At 44.8% G+C, this 15,148-nt stretch overlaps 1 protein-coding gene across 2 annotated transcripts in view; it reads right to left on the bottom strand.

Annotated features, from left to right (window-relative positions):
* THSD4 (thrombospondin type 1 domain containing 4) overlaps positions 1–4,754 on the bottom strand; it is a 696,080-nt gene extending 691,326 nt beyond the window's left edge. Inside the window, exon 1 of one of the 2 annotated variants that reach the window (XM_066592520.1) lies at positions 4,558–4,754. The gene's annotated coding sequence lies outside the window, so the exon portion shown is untranslated. Of the gene's footprint in view, positions 1–3,479; positions 3,496–4,557 lie in introns of those variants that run through there. The other variant, XM_066592521.1, reaches the window with a different exon arrangement.
* Between the last annotated feature and the right edge of the window lie 10,394 nt (positions 4,755–15,148).

Below are 15,148 nucleotides of genomic sequence, written 5' to 3'. Positions count from 1 at the left end.
ATTAAACATCAGATACTGACATCTTCACACCTTGCCTTCAATACTAATGGTGTAAACAGGACCAATCGCTACACACACACACAAAGCCTAGAAAGGATAGTCAGCATAACAAAGACTGTTTCCAATAATCTGGGGCAAAGTTCAATAGACATGAGTAAGAAATACAAAAAACAGGTACATTAAGATACCCATGGCCCAATGCGTATCAGCACCATTGGTGGCTTTTTCAAGGCCAAGAAGCACCAATGGATTTTAGCTACAGTATGTATATCCCTGTTGTAGACAGATTCATCCCTTTCAACTGAGCATGCCGGTCCTGGTGCACATGCAAGACTTGGACCATAGCTGTGGTGACAAAGTTTTCACGTCACTTGCAGAAAGATGCATGGTGTTGGGAGAGTAATGCTGGGTTCTCCAAAGACAGTCCGCCCAACCCAGCACGATAGGTCTGGTACGCCCACCAGACCAACCGCACGTAATTTGCAGGCCGAGTGGGAGAAATTGAAGGTGTGCTTGGCACATTGTAGATAATAGTCACTTCTTAAGTGTTTTAAAAAAACTGGTGACAGGATCCCTTTCATCCACGGAACACCTTTCGTGGATTATTGCTCGGGCTTTCTGTTCCTGTGCACAAGGATTGGAGGAATACAGTATAGAGCGGGTCAGGTGACCTGACTTTGGTTTTGCAAAAGTAGAGGTGTATGATAATTGAAATTGAAATGGTGTGAATTCATACATATCGTAAAAATACACCACAAACATATCTGCCACCCATGTCATACATGCAGATTTGCTTAAGAACTGGTGCCCAATTCCCTTGCATTGCAAAGAGCAGCATCCACAGCATCAAAATCCACATTTAAGACATGCAGAATTTGCAGCATATTTGTGATGTATTTTTACACTACATGCAAATCCACCCAAAAACGCTTTCTAGGGTTCACATGTGAAAATCGGAATTGCAACGTACAGCAGGTTGGCCTTACAGATTTAATATCAATCCATACTTGAAATTCTATATGTACAGTAGATGTAGCCCGCAGAAGAGCCCAGCAGTTCCTTCCATCATTAGAGCTCATGCAGACTAGTAGAGTCTGTATGGATACTCAATACCAAGAAGTAAAATGTCAGTGCACGGCCCTACAGACTCTGTCCGCCGCTGTGTGCAGAGATATTCAGCCCTAGAATACTTTTTTCAGTTTATTTAATACAGAGTGCAACAAAATATCCGCCATATGAAAAAGAAACCATCCAGAGGTACAGAGGGGGTTCATGCACCTTTATGGACAGCCTATTACGGCTCTGAACATAATGCAGCCACAATACGGCCACGTGCCCGAGTCATTATACAGTCGCTGCATAACTAGCAGTTACAAATTCCTCTTTATGAAAAAAAAATAATCACTTTCTTGGAACAGTATATGTTCTGTCAGTCATTTCAGCTTATCTTCCATGCCTGATTTACAACAATGCTTGTTGGCAGATTTTGCAAACACATTCTTCAAGGTAAATTAAAATTAGACCTATACAGACTCTCAGCAGCAAGCAGACAGCCTTTTAATCTTAGGATTTATCACTCACTGCTCATGAGCCCTTGAGCAATACAACTCGCCTTTACCTGAACGTGTCAGCAGCTCGAGAGCACCAGGTAACAACATTTCAGGGAAAGCAAAGGGGAAAAACAATCTCAGACTTCAGCCTGGAGGAGCTGCTTCACATCTAAAAGAGACATTAACACGCACCTTCAAACAGCGATCACTCGGTGACACGTGGCTTCTTTTTGGTGGTTTTTAGCACTGTAGTATTTCAGAGCAGAGCCCATAGAGACCCAGTGATAAGAAAACATGAATTCCCATTAACACAATGTATTCTCTGCTGTTAAAGTTCATCCAGGAGACCACACAGCCATCAATCAGAGCTGCGCAGCTGCTCAATGATGAACACTTCGAGAAGAAGGCTTGCCTTCAGAGCACTTGTAGCGGCATGCCCAGTTTAGTAAAAGCTAACTTTATCACTTTTTATCATCCTTCACAAAGGTATGTTTTAGCCCCGCTCCCCTGTCCTAGCTCAACAGTCGTCCCATGTTAAAGGGGCTTAAGCTTGACAACAGAAAGTCAACACAATGGCCTTTCCCACTGTAAGGAGTTGAGCAGATTCCTTGAAGAAGCAGTATTGCCATTTTAAGCGCTAAATATTACGTTTTACCCTTTTCTGATAAAATCGCGTGGTCCCCATAAAACCAACTCCATTGTGTAAGACACGCCGCCTTGGCCGAGTTGGAGCATTGCGGACCTGCACCACCTTGCTGAGGTTGTAGTTTGGGCCCCCGCCAATAGTCAAGCAGTAGAATACAAGTGAGCCCAGTCATCACAGGCCCAGGAAGGATCATCGGGGCCAAAATGGACCAAAGAAAGAAAGAGCTCACCTCAGCTGCAGTGAGCGTGGCACAGTGACAGTAGATGCAGTAGGCAGAGTCCCAAGGGCATAGTGGTCCCCCTCAGAACTATACTGGAAGGTGAAAGACTGGTCTTAAAGACTGTCACGCTTAGGGTTGCAAGACGTAGTTTCACAGACTGTGTTACAAGTTAAAGTACGAGTAGAGTCCTCTTGTAGTGCGAAAGCCTTAGGTATATTTGTGTAAAGATGTGCTGCAAAAACGGTCTTGCCTCCATTTAATCACTGCTGCACCATATAACATTACACCTGCTTGTAACACCACAAAAGAAGGTAGAACATTCATTAAAAAGAACCTGCACTTTCAGAAAAGTTTTGACATGTCATAGAAGCATGTCAAAAGTATTGATCAGTGCGAATCCCACTGCTGAGACCCCCACTGAATCAGCCAGAAGCAAGTGAACATAGACGAGGAGGTACAGTACTTGGATGAGAACTGCAGCATCTTCATTCTAGCGATCAGCAAGGTCTCAGCAGCGGGAACCCCACGGATCAATACTTTTGACACGTTTCTATGACCTGCCAAAAAGTTTTCTGAAAGATCAGCTACTCTTTAACCTAAGTGGCGATTCAGTCTCTGGGCCACATAGCAGCTGCTATGGTTTCTGCAACTGATCAGTCCCCTGCAGGTGCTATATGGTTATTGCATTTAATCGCCAAGCATCGTTTGGCCACTTTCACTTGCACGTATTTTGGTCAGTATATGTAAGCCAAAACCAGGAATGAGTTCAAAACACGGAAAAAGTATAATGGAAAGAGTTGCAAGTTTTACTCCTGATTTGGCTTACAATCACAAACTGGTGCAAAATACCGTCAAATCAAAAAGTGGCTCTTAGGTCATATTCACACAGAAGTTATTTTAAGGGGAACCAGTCACCAGGAAACTCGTATCAGAGCTGCCACCACATTGTTATTGTGCATCTGAAAAGCATTACACACGATTGTACCCAAGAGAGAAAAAATGCAAGCAACGTAAAGTCAAAATCTTACTCTATATCGAGCGCATCCAACATGCAAATGTTTACCTTGGGTCCAAGAGGTGGCGCCATCTTCGCTCCGAGTCAAGACGACACAGGACATAGCCAGCCCCTTCTGCCTCTCACTGCTATCCCCTATGTGAATGCTTGTAGCGCTAAAGTTTCACGCACGTATCATTTGTCATTCCTGTTTTATCTATGTGTGAGGAAGATGAGACAAGAGGGGCGCATGACATTCACAAAAACGTTGGCCGCAAGAGGCAGAAGAGGCTGGCCATGTGCGACGTCTTGGCTCGGAACGATGCTGAGGCTGCCTCTTTGATCCGAGGAAGTGTATTCGCATATTGGGTGCACTTTATAAAAAAGTAAGGATTTTAACTTTATGCTACTTGCTTTTTTGGGGGGGTACAAATATATGTAATGCTTTTCAGATGCTCAGTAACAACTCTGATATAAAATTCCTGCTGACAGGTTCCCCTTAAAATCCGTTCCACACATCTGAATGGGGATGACTCTGTAGTACCTGCAGGCACGTAAATTTCTGCAAACACTATTCAGATAAATGGGACAGTTACAGAGATGTGTCACGTGGGAACACACAGTATCATAGGGATCCATTTGTATGAGGTCAGAGGTGTCTTTATAGAAATTAGAACCTCATATACTCAGCAGTAATGGATCACGGGATGCAAGGGCAAATTCCTTTCCATTTTGTTTGAAGGAGTAATAAAAAAACATGTAAAAACAAGATTTTACTTGCAGGGACACACAAAAAGTTTTAAAAGTTTTCACTGTCACACACCAGACACAAGTATACACAAGGGTTTTCTTCTAGTACCTATCACAGGGATGTCCACCTTAGGGATGTCTTCCCACTTGCATTGTGCATGTTTTCAGGTTGCTCCATACCATAACTAATTCAGAGTTTCCTAGAAGTGCTGCAAGTGTCCTTAATATCAGGTTTCCACAAAAAAAATTGAATTACATCTAAAGTTGTTCCCAGTGCTCCCCAAAAGCAATCAGAGTGCCAATCCAGCATGCACAAGCACCAGCGAGCTGTGAAGGACTGCTGCAGCATCCCAGAAGAGGTGTGCAGCAGGTAAGTGGCTGCAGCTGCTGCTCTCACCTGTGATCAGGTCTCCTCCAGCTCTGCGGTTCAGTGTCCGGATCAGCAGACAAGTGTCCTCACTGCCTCCAGTAATCGGCAACCAGCAGACAAGTCCGTCCAGCGGAGGCGATGAGGGGAGAGCATGCAGGTTACTGCAGTTCCCTGGCAACTCCACGCTGTGGGAAAGAAGGAAGCGTCTCTCCTCCAGCAGCTCCGGCCCACTAGCTGACAACTGCGGAGACGGGGAGTGCTCGCTGCTGCCACCTGCTGGCCCACCTGCAGAAACCAGGTTGCTCACAGTGATCGCTGCTGTACGGGGAATCCTCACTTCTTCCAGCTGTTAATAAATTAGAATACTGTAATGCCACGTCAACTGATCCACCAGGTTATTAGATAAAGAAGCCAACACGTCTGAAACCATCCACATATATTGTATGTTCATGCAGATATTCCAAGTACAATGTACAAGAAAAGATGGGATATAAGCTACTACCGTACTGTAAACCGCAAATCACTGATATTTTGAGTGCAATTTCCTATTTTGGGTAATATTTTATATGGCATTGATCATGTTTGCATTCAGATAATTAAACTCTACATTCGTTACTTGTGTACAGCATTTACATGTAGCAATTTTTACTTGGTCAGAATTGTTCCTTATTTATTGGTGATCACAGCTGATTGTCAGACATAGAAATAATTGTGTTCGATAGTAGCATTAGTATATATAAAGGCGGATTCACACAGATGTATTTGCGTGCACAATAGGCGGAAAATGAATTCCATTGATTTCAATGGAGAAATACAAACCAGCTCCGCTGCACTTGCTCCCATGCAAGGACTGGCTGGAAATCGCAACTGATGCACAGGAAAATGGAGAAAGTCCAGCGTTGGGTTAAAAGCTTTTAGTCTTTATGAGATGATCCAGACAGACATGGAGAAATAAAGGACATGTGCGGTCTTACACTTTTCAGGCAAACATGTTGCCCTAAGAGTGGATTCAGACGACCGTATATCAGCTCGGTTTTTACGCCGAGCTGATATACGGTGTCCTTGTCTGCAGGGGGGGAGGATGGACGAGCCAGGAGCAGGAACTGAGCTCCCGCCCCCTCTCCGCCCCTTGCCACTATTTGCAATGGGAGGGGTGGGATGGGGTGGAGCTAAGTGCCAGGACTTAGCTCCGCCCCCGTCTCACCCCCCCCCCTACTGAAATCGAGCCGATATACGGTCATCTGAATCCACCCTTCGGGCTTATTCCGACGGGTGTATATTAGCCGGGTTTTCACGCCCGGCTATATATGCTGTCCCTTTCTGCAGGGGGAGGAGGCTGGGCCAGGAGCAGTGCACTGAGCTCCCGCCCCCTCTCCGCCCCTCTCTACTGTTTGCAATGGGAGGGGTGGGGCGGAGCTAAGTGCCACCCCGTTTCATTGCAAACAGCTGGAGGGAAGGAGAGCCGGCAAGGACAAAGGAAAGAGGAAGACAGCTTAGAAATGTAGCGTATATCGGCCGTCCATGAAAACAGCTAACTGCTGTTGGGGTCACCATTACTACTGTGGCCAATATAGGGGATCACTATTAGTACTGGGGCCAATATAGAGGATGCTATTACTACTGGGACCAATATCAAGGATGCTATTACTACTGGGGCCACCAATATAGGGTGTCAGTATCACTATACAGGGCGGATTTGCTGCGGAACTTATGGTAGCTGTAGATATTGAAAATCTCATCCACTCACTGTGAAAAAAATCTGTACAAAACCCGTGTGGATATTTACATCTGGTGCAGAATTTCACAGCATGTTAATTTTAAATATAATGTATACCAATAGTCCATCCAGCTGTCCTTTTCATAACAACAGAGATGAAAATCATATGTTGTGATAAGCCACACCCCTAACCCCTCCCTTGACCACACCCTCTGTCCTGCTTTGGGGCTCCATGGGAAACTTTTGCTTCAAAAAGGGGTCCATGGCTGAAAAAGTTTGGGAACCACTGGTCTAAGAGATTTTAACTAGAGATGAGTGAGCACGCTTGGTTAAGGCAGTTACTCGAGCGAGCATTGCTCTTCTTAAGTAACTGCTTACTGGTCCGAGCAGATTCGGGGGGCGGCATGGGGGGGAGAAAGAGAAAGATCTCTCACTCTCCCCCCCCCCCCCTCCCCCGCCGCCCCCCTGCCCCACCGAATCTGCTGGGACCAGTAAGCAGTTACTTGAGAAGAGCAATGCTCGCTCGAGTAACTGCCTTAACCGAGCGTGCTCACTCATCTTTAATTTTAACATTTCAAATAAATTCCCATAGAAGCTTTCAATAACTAGGAGGACAATCTGGCCGAGAGAGGTAGGCTACCAATATGCAGATATCGACTAGTCCTGTGAAACTTTGAGAGGCTGCTGTTCACTCTACAGTGAATTGTTGCGCTTTTTTTATATGAAAAATCTACTTACATGTTTTAGTCTTCTTATACATGTTTGCTGATATACTTATGGTACTTCTTATTGATGGGTATGGTCAATCTAAGCTTCTGGATATTACCTTATGGATTTACTAACTTTTTCTCTCTTCCAGTTTTTTTGTCAACTGAAAAAAGTTAAGACTCTCTGTAAATCCAATTCCGCGCTTTTTAAATCTACCATACCCAGAATTATGAGGTGTACATGCCTTGTGGTCTCGCAGTATTTGCAACCAATTGTGATGCTCAGACAGACTCAGATTTGGTTGCAGGTAGCAGCGGGCTTTCAATATGTGGCCAATTTCCCCCAAAATATAGGTACTGTTAACAGTAAGCACATACATGTGCAGGAGATTAAGTCATCTACAGGAAGTACTCTTCTGTGATCCTGATGGTGGTGGCTGATGCCACATATAGGCAATTTGATATTGCCATTGGTGCCTATGGCAGCATTTAAGAGTCCTGGGCATTGCTAACATCACAAATTGCATAGTGGATAGTAGTAGACCATTTGACTTGCTCTTCTCCAAGGCTTCTGCTGGGTACCATGTATTGAGTCCTCTTTGGTCAAAAAGAGTATTGTTTCTCCTTAGGGAGAGCATCTCGAAGGTATGAGAAGACTGATAAGGCTATCCAGGTTCCTCTGGGAAATATGCAAATAGGAAGATGGAATAATACCTCTACAGTGCCACCATAAGAAGGCAGGAGACTGGTTTGCCAGCCTGGACAGCACTGCAGCGTTGTATAGGAGTTCCCCACTGGCGGCCAGTGCCACGGCCGGGGAGGGGGGGAGGTGCTGGGTGCTTTAGGCGCCATATTACTGTATCCTCACAGAGGCTAAGAGGGGATTCTGGCCCCATGATGAGACAGTGCTAGCACAGCAGCGCTATAAAGATCCACTGCATTAGGGATGGTGTATGGGAATGATCCCCACCCAATTGGGGATGTGTCAGAAGGGATCTGTGAGCAGTAAGCAAAACAGTAGCAATGGGTTTTAAAGGGGCTGCAGACCACATAGCGGTGCCAATTGAGTACTGTACCAAAGCATTGTCCGCATGGTAGGCAAGCAGCACAGGTGTAGGCTACCAGCCCTGATATAAAACAAATAGTAAATTGTCCCACCTTGCTTCATGTGCTGCAGCTCTGTTCCTGTCGGCAGGTATACTCACACGCCTTCACATTGCCATCCGGCTGCTTTGGCTTTGGTTAAACACATGAATTCCATATACAGGAGTCCGGCTTTTGTGAGATAGTTCCTGCTTTTATTCAAATAAACTTATGCTCATAACAGACAGAGTACGCGTTTCGGTTCACATAGAACCTTGCTCACCTCTACTACCAGCCCTGATAATAAGAGGGCAGATATTGTAGACACCAGAAGGACTCTTATGACCTGAGGGTCAAAGAGCACAGAAACGAGCCATGATGAGGAGAAAGATACAGACTGCATGGAAGGAGAGGGAGACTCTCTTCCCACATGGGACTTAATCCATGAAGAGGACAATGCCAGTCAGGATAAAGGCAAGGATGTCCGACACATGAAGATGATCTTCAGTAACTAAGTGTGTCCACGCTTGATGGACTATGACTGACGTATATGACGGTTTAGCATAAGTGTTAGGTGTGTTGATATGTGTACTAGTAGTGCAAGAGTTAACTGTTAGGATTAGTTAATGGTGTGCTGTGCGAATGTATGTATGTACCAGAATGGCAGGGCACTTCATGGCGGCGCTATGCACCAAAGGAGAGTTATGAGATGGAGATTGTTGCACAGCATCTTGTGCGGCTGTCATTTGTGTACTTTAGCACCTGATATTAGTGTGTGCTGCAGACCGCAGTACTACGGATGAAGATGGACAGTTATGGGATAGCTTGAAGTGCCTTGCTAGTCCGTGGTTGGGTATGATTCTGATCAGAGGCATAACTTAAAGCTCCCGGGCCCCGATGCAAAACTTGTAACAGGGCCCCCTACTATAATGCTTTACTCATAGTACTGGGTTACCTATATGGAGAAGAGAGGACTTATGGGCCCCCTAAGGCTCCTGGGCCCAGGAGCAACCGCATCCCCTGCATCCCCTATAGTTACACCCTTGATTCTGATGTAAAATCCTCTTTGAACTTTTGCAATGTTCAAGTGAGTCCTACCCCCCTATGGAGCGTAACCAGCTAATCTTACAGTTTAAGTAAAGTTATATATTTTTATTTTTTTTTAAACTTGGTCTCCGCTTCCGTCTGTCATCTGAAGCACCATCCTGGACTTGCGTCGCACCACCACCCACAACAAAAACAGGCAGTCATCTATCAATGTTTACTGCCTGGTTACTATCTAATCACTGAGCAATCATCGCTCCTGTGTGAAAGCATAGGACCAACAGTTCTTAGTAGAAGTACCCTTAAGGGCCTTTTAGACATAACAATTTTTGCTCAAAAATCACTCAAAGCCATCTTTTGAGCGATAACCATTGTGTGTAACTGCACTGACATTGTGTAGTTTTCGTTAAGCCGTCACTGATTGCTAATCTTTCAGCATGCTGAAAGACAACGATCAGCCTTATCAGGGATTCACAGCGGGATACAGCTGATACTATTGTTTCAGCTGTATCCTGCTCCCTGATGACAGTCAGGGGCGCCGAGCAGAGAACAGCTGGATGCAGAAGACAAGCGGCCCCGCTTGTCTTCTACATTCCCCTCTTGGAGCGCTCGGCTGTATAACAGCGTTTGAGCGATCAGCTTGCACTGTAAAAAAACACACAACGATTATCGCTCAAAAATCGCTCAAAAGATATTTTTTGAGCGATAATCGTTGTGTTTAGGCTGGATTCACACGAACGTATATCAGCTCGGTTTTCACGCCGAGCCGATATACGTTGCCCTCGTGTGCAGAGGGGGGAGGAGGATGGAAGAGCCAGGAGCAGGAACTGAGCTCCCGCCCCCTCTCTACCAACTCTCCGCCCCTCTGCACTACTTGCAATGAGGAGAGCTGGGATGGGGGTGGGGCTAAGTCGCAGCACTTAGTCCCGCCCTGTCCCGCCTCCTTTCATTGCAAATAGTGCAGAGGGGCGGAGACGAGGTAGAGAGGGGGCAGGATCTCAGTTCCTGCTCCTGGCTCTTCCATCCTCCCCCCCTGCAGATGAGGATAACGTATATCGGCTCGGTGTGAAAACCGAGGCGATATACGGTCGTCTGAATCCAGCCTTAAGTTTTCAGCCCTTATCTTCTCTCCTGCACTTTTTTATCAGCTAATTTATGTTTGAGAAAAGATAAACTTTGAGAAAAGAGAGCAGAAGGAAACTAAGGCATGGTCCAGCCTCATAGACTGATGATCCAGAGGGTACTTTTACACAGGACAACTGTCAGGGGTGCTTAAGTGCCTGACAGTCATCCAAACGATTATCACTCCTGTGCTTTCACACAAGAGTAATAATTGCTCACTGAATGCAAGCGGAGTGTGCTGGAGATCTCTTCCTGTTGCCCGACTCCATGCAGAGATAACAGGCAGTCGCTCATAGATGAATGACTGTGTTAGGGTGTGCTGCTGGGATCTGTTGTTCTACATGGGTTTCCAGTAGCGCAGCACCACAGGTGGGGGTTGATTGAGCTGGCTGGGTGTGGATTTCTCCAGCCAGCCAATCACTTCTGGTCTGCTGCTCATATATACCAGCTCATCTGCTAGAGGCTGCTGGGATTTCCTCTGTTTGAACAGTGTGAACAGTGTCCTATTCCTGTGTGTCTGTGCATGTGGTGTGAGCAGCCCTGTTCAGGGTGCATTGTATTCTGTGTTGTATGCAAATCCCTGGCATGTTCAGTCTTACTATGTTTCGTTTGTCATCTAGGTCTAGGTATGTCCCTAGGTCCTAGCATGTGGCCATCCTTGTTGGGACAATCGCCCCGCACGCAGACAGGATTCATGTGTAAGTTGTCTGTTGCGAGACAACGAGGACCCTTGAAGTGGGCTCGCGGGTTTAAGTATCCTGGCCAAAATATGAACCAATACCATGCATCCTATCTATTTACATTTGTTTATGCATGCGGGTATGCTTGGTCGTATTTTGAGTGCTTGTTAGCCATGATTTATGTCTGTTTCTTAGTTATGTCCGCTGTTTCCGAGTTCCCCCAGATTGTGAGTGTGAATGACATTAACAGAATGTACACGTTCCAGGTGGGAGGTATGCATGTCATTTGGGTCCCTCCTCTGTGTTTGTGGTATGTCTGTCCTTAACTCCAGTTTGAAGTTTTCTGAGTTCCATCTAAGTTCCTGAGTTCTTGTGTGAACTGGACTTAACAGACTGCCTGTTAAAACAGGCCGATAGTTGCTTAATTTTTAGGTGAGCTAAAAACCAAGCGACTCTGACAAGTGAGTGATCTTGCTCACTTACCATCTTAGATTCCATGTTTACATGGGATGACAGTCGCCCATAATCGCTCTTTTAAGCAATTTCTTGGACAACTGTTGACCCATGTAAAAGTACCCTTAGGACTCATTACCTGTGTATTCCCTGCTTGTTGCATTTTTTTGCATGCGTATTCACTGTTTTTTGCACGGACGCAAAAAAATGCAAGAAGGCCTCATCGATTTCATGCGTAAATATAAAGTGAATATAAATGTATAATGCATATTTCTGCAATTCCATTGACTTAAATGGGCTATTTTGATCCATAAAGCAGACCAAAATAGGTCACGCTGCTTTTTTTTCATGCGCATGAAAAACACGTCTAAATATCTCAATGCAAATCAATGGGATTTCAGCTCTCCGTATCACGCATGTAAAATATACAGGTGTAATACAGAAAATAAATACGCCCGTGAGAATGAGCCCTAAGACTTTAACGCCTATATTTAGTGATATGTAGAAAGTGCAGAAGACAAGCAGTGCACAATTTTGAATTAAACCCTTTTTCTATGATGGTTGACTTTGGAAACTGCAGGCTCGTTATTTTTGTAAATAATAATTTTAAAAAAAAGCTACACTTTTTGGTGTGCAACAAAACCTTTCAACATTGTAGGTCTCTTCTCAAATTTATAGTTGCATGCAACAATAAAATCATTTAACAGCACTCGTAAAAAATTTTGTTTACTATTAAAAAATTTTATTAACATTTACGTCGCCCAACCAGTAGATGGAACACACCGGCAGGGCAGATAGAAGACTCTGGAAATTTGGATGCTCACCGCTGGAAGGCGTGACTTGAAATGCAAGGTGACCAGGGAATCTATCCCTATGCTGGAAGCAGGAGATGTCGCCACCTATTAATAGCAGAGAATTCGCCCTGACAAGGGCGGCCCTGCCCGGGAACCTAGGTGCTGATTAAACCTGTCAGGAATCATCGCCAGTAAGTAAGATAACACCATGCCGTCTGCAAAACCAAGAAGTGAGCAAGTTCAGGACCAGGCTGGAAGTACTTGAGCAAACTATAGACCAAGCATAAACTTAAAACTCAGGAAGAAACAGGAGCAGCTGCAGAACATGCATATAGGAAGGCTCATACATCAACACTGCAGCAGGGGCTATCAGGTCTGAGGCCCCTATATAGTGGTGAAGAGATGACCAACAATCTGCAGCTGGGTGGAAGAGGCAGAACCAATTTAACCATAGCAGTGCTGGAAAAAAGGCAATCACAGATTCAGAGAATGACGCCCACGTCTGCCAGACCTAACAGATATAGTGAGTTTACAGTATGTACAAGTCACACTCATATAGGTGAAAAGCATGTAGATGATTAATATACTGTACATCGTGACATCCTAACACGCTTGTCAGACTACATAAACATGCTGGTACAATTCATCCTCCAATACATAAAGGAAAGAAAAATATTGAAATCCTTTTAGTGCCACCCATGAGCAACATTAGTAGAAATCCAGACTTTTTTCCATGTACTAAATAATCCCTATTTCACTGTCAACAACCAACATGGAAAAACGTGTATCAAAGGAAACAAATCCCCTTAAAATCATTGTTACATATATTGCACCTGTTGCAGTTTGTGGGAACAAGCATTAGTCTTGACATATATCATTGTGGTTTATCCATGCATTGTTAATTCATCCACAGGGCTATATGTTAACAATTCACAGGAAAATACATTTATAATATTCACTAGCAAATACTAAGCCTTTCTCATATGATTGTTCCGGAGATTAGGAAGGTTCTCGCGTCTTGTCAAAATTTCCAGACTACATGATATCATACATCACTAAGGTAACTGAGAGCAAAGTACATTTTTTTGGTTCCATAGCCCAGAAATCAGGTATAATGACTATGTACATAAGTGCATTTAAATACAGAAACAAATATGGAGATATAATCCAGACATGTTTATCTGTAATTACAGTATGATAGTGTAAGACTTCATTCATACCTTACAATGTAAGTTTAGACACATGGGCAGGAAAAATACATGTCACAATTAGACACTAAATGGGAAGCCACTGGGCATAACTGACATGGAAAAGGACTTGGGGATTTTAATTAACAGTAAGCTTAACTGGAGCAACCAGTGTCAGGCAGCTGCTGCCAAGCAAATAGGATAATGGGGAGCATCAGAAGAGGTTAATGGCACATGACAAGAACATTGTTCTTCCTCTTTACAAGTCACTGGTCAGACCACACATGGAATATTGAGCACAGTTTTCGGTACCGGGACTCAAGAAGGACATATCAGAGCTTAAGTGGGTTCAAAGGTGGACTACTAAAGTAAAAAATGGGATAAGTGGACTACAATACCCAGAGAGGTTACCAAAATTGGGGTTATTTAGTTTGCAAAACAGATGGCTGAGGGGCGACCTACTAACTATGTATAAATATACCAGGAGACAATACAAGCACTGGCATAACTATAGGGGATGTGGTTGCACCCGGGCGCAGGAGCCTAAGGGAGTCCTAGAGCTTCTGTTCTCCATATAGGGAGCCCAGTACTATGAATAAAGCATTATAGTTAGGGGCCCTGTTACAGGTTTTGCATTGGGGCCCAGGAGCTTCAAGCTATGCCTCTGCATTGAGAGGTTAAGAGAAGTTGGCGGGCCCCAAGATAAGTTTTGCACCCGGGCCCATGAGCCTTTAGCTACTCGCCTGAATACAAGGAAATCTCCCATTCTCTATGCATACTCAGGACTGTGACTGTAAAAAGAAGTCATCCTCTACATCTAGAGGAAAAAATGTTTCTACACCGACATAGAAGGGTTTTTTTTACTGAAAGAGCAGTGGAACTATGCAACTCTCTGCCTGAGGACACGGTGATGGCAAAGTCAATAAGAGAATTTAAGAGGGGCCTTGACATATTTCCAGAGTGTTACAATGTCACATAATATAGTCGTTAGTTACTTCAGAAGGGTCAATGATCCAGGGATTATTCCGATTGCCAGACTTGGGATCAAGAAGGAATTTCTTCCCCTAAATTAGGAAAATTGGCTTCTACCTCATTGGTTTTTTTTTGCCTTCCTCTGGATCAACATGGGGGGTTTATAGACTGAACTAGATGTGCAGTGCCCCGTAGGGTGACCCCGGACGCAGGGCATAGGTTGAGGAGTGTAAGATGATGGCTTGTCACAGTGGCACTTGCCACGCTCCTTCCCGGAGGGATGCATGTAGCCTCAGCCAGGGCAGAGCTGGGCCTCTTCCAGACACCCCTTGGAGAGGGATGCCTAATAAACTGTAGAACAGGGATAGTAGTTGTCATGGGTAATGTTACCATTCTGCTACACACCGGAATGACCTTCGGTGGAGAATAAAGCAGCCGCAGACAGATACAATGTACCTCAGGTCCCTGGGAATGGTCAGGGCCTGGCAAAACTTTACTTCAATATAACTCTAACAGCACAAGGCAAAGTAGACAATATTCTGAGTGCAGGCATTTAGACAGACTTGATTAGGAGTACCTCCACACAGTGATCCCTGACTTCAGGATGCCCGTGTGTGAACAACTGAAGACACGTACCTCCACCCAGCGGTCCCAGACTTCAGGACACTTGGGCATGAACAATTGGAGAAGAGTATCTCCACCCAGCGGTCCCAGACTTCAGGGCGCTTGGGTGTGTGAATGGACTTTGGGAAGAACACACTCATGGTTTGCTCATGCTCTCTCTTTCTCGCTCTCTTTGGGGCTCACTCTTCTCTTATGCTAGAACAGTCAATCCAGGGAACCTCTCCTCCTATTCCAT

This window comes from Eleutherodactylus coqui, chromosome 2, assembly GCF_035609145.1.
Source record: "Eleutherodactylus coqui strain aEleCoq1 chromosome 2, aEleCoq1.hap1, whole genome shotgun sequence".
NCBI lineage: Eukaryota > Metazoa > Chordata > Amphibia > Anura > Eleutherodactylidae > Eleutherodactylus > Eleutherodactylus coqui.
This window is presented reverse-complemented; position numbering and strand designations above follow the sequence as displayed.